This window comes from Palaemon carinicauda, chromosome 42, assembly GCF_036898095.1.
Source record: "Palaemon carinicauda isolate YSFRI2023 chromosome 42, ASM3689809v2, whole genome shotgun sequence".
NCBI classification, from domain to species: Eukaryota; Metazoa; Arthropoda; class Malacostraca; order Decapoda; family Palaemonidae; genus Palaemon; species Palaemon carinicauda.
This window is the reverse complement of record NC_090766.1, coordinates 6,539,184-6,541,421: the sequence shown is the minus strand read 5'-3', so window position 1 is coordinate 6,541,421 and position 2,238 is coordinate 6,539,184. Positions and strand designations below refer to the sequence as shown.

Here is a 2,238-nt window from a genome sequence, read left to right as displayed (position 1 = left end):
AAATAGGGTTTAAGAATCTATAGATATTCATTTTTCATCAAATTCTTTAATAATTATTTATTTTCATTCAATACTTTTTTTTCGAAAACGGCTGATTATTTTCAAATAATGTTTCCTAACAATTTTCAGATTGAAAAATCATATTTGATAAAATCATTGTGTAATACTTCAAAGGATATAAGGTTGGGTTATCAAAATTATATTAGAAAAAGTATACAGAGGGACTTATACTAAGTCATAGTCTATTATTTAAATAAAACATGAAAAAAACTCGGCTTATTCAATTTAATTTCGATGTTTTGTGCAATATATATTAGATTTGGTTGAAAGAATTGTAAGTTTTTTAGTTAACGTAATTTTATCTAAACTGTGTTTTAGTTAACTTGTTGAAACGTAGATTTCAAACTTGCAAGATTGACCCTAAAGGTGTTATTGCTGTCTAGGCCTATTTTAAAGAGCAGTTTTAGTATCTTAAATAGCAATAAAACCTAACTTTGCCATACATCTTGTAAAAAGCGAAATCATGTTAAGAGTTGACATATTCATTTTATATATCCATTATAGAATTTGAAAGTAAACATTGTTTTTTTTTTATGAAAAGGGATAAGAAATATGTCTACAGTATGAAACGTTATTAAGAGAATATTTTCTTTAATTTTCCGTAATTCTTAGCTTTTTCACAGATACCATTCCCCATTCATTGTGACATTATTTCAACTGTTACTCAAAAATAAAAATAGCTATTATATATAGACCCATAAGACCTTTCCATTATTATTATTTTCATCATAATTATTTTAGATTGTTGAAATCTATATGAAAATAATGAAAAGAACTTAAAGACTTTGTTTCATTTTCGTTATTTTTTTCTAAGATCGAATTATGTTTTAAAATAGAATAGTAACTGGTAGGCCTAGATATTCTACAAATTCAGTTATAGGTTTCAAGCTAAAATTTTGCTCATTTTCTTCAACTATCCTAGTAAATATCTTTACACTTTTATAACCTCATTTATTTATTTTAACAAGAAACTGTAGTTCAAAAACTTAATTTTTATTTTCATTATTACTGCAAAACGAAGTTTTCAATTTTTTGCCACACTTAAAAACAATAATCTAACATCTCTGCATAGGCCTAATCTTATAATACATAATTCTCGTTCAGGAAAAATTAATTGTTCATAATTCCTTAATTTATGTGTGCAGGTTCAAGGAAGCTCCTTCGATAGTCATAACGATGGTGTCATGGCCGACTCACACCCTCCTGAGGGTGAAGGACATGAACTCCCCAACGGTTTTGGCGGGAATCCCGACGAACTTCCCCATCGCTGGACCGATGTCTTACGTGCTGGATATTCTCGCCACTTCGTTGAATTTCACGTAATTATTATAGTCAGATACTTAACATTGCAATGATACCCACAACACTAGCCTACTGTGCAAGGCTACTCACAACAGTACTGTGCAAAGCTACCCACAACAGTACAGTGCAAAGCTACCCACAAGAGTAGGCCTACTGTGCACAGCTACACATAACAGTATTGTGCAAAGTTACCCACAGCAGTACAGTACAAAGCTACATACAGCATTACCGTGTAAAGCTACCCGCATTAATACAGTGTAAAGCTACCCACAGCAGTACTGTGCAATGCTACCCATAACAGTAGGCTACTGTGCAATGCTACCCACAACAGTACTGTGCAGTGCTACCCACAACAGTACTTTGCTAAGCTACCCATAACAGTACTGTGCAAAGCTACCCACATTAGAACTGTGCAAAGCTACCCGCATTAGAACTGTGCAAAGCTACCCACAACAGTGGAGTGCGAAGCTACCCACAACAGTACTGTGCAAAGCTACCCACAACAGTACAGTGCAAAGCTACCCACAACAGTGCTGTTCAATGCTACCTACAACAGTACTGTGCAAAGCTACCCACAACATTACTGTGCTAAGCTACCCTTAACATTACTGTGCAAAGCTACCCACTACAGTACTGTCACTGTGCAAAGTTACCCACAACATTACTGTGAAAAGCTACCCACATTAGTACAGTGCAAAGCTACCCACAATAGCACTGTGCAAAGTTACCCATAATACTTACTGTGCAAAGCTACCCACATTAGAACTGTACAAAGCTACCCACAACATTACTGTGCTAAGCTACCCACAACATTGTGCAAAACTACCCAAGCAGTACAGTGCAAAGCTACCCACAACATTACTGTGCTAAGCTACC

General features: G+C 34.5%; 2 protein-coding genes across 2 annotated transcripts in view; one reads left to right on the top strand and one right to left on the bottom strand.

Annotated features, from left to right (window-relative positions):
• Positions 1 to 2,238, bottom strand: part of LOC137632738 (uncharacterized) — a 190,286-nt gene that overhangs the window by 13,558 nt on the left and 174,490 nt on the right. The gene's annotated exons all lie outside the window — the stretch shown is intronic.
• The window catches only part of LOC137632915 (uncharacterized), a 19,553-nt gene continuing 18,591 nt past the window's right edge, over positions 1,277 to 2,238 (top strand). Inside the window, exon 1 of the mRNA XM_068365018.1 lies at positions 1,277 to 1,379. The gene's annotated coding sequence lies outside the window, so the exon portion shown is untranslated. The remainder of the gene's footprint in view (positions 1,380 to 2,238) is intronic.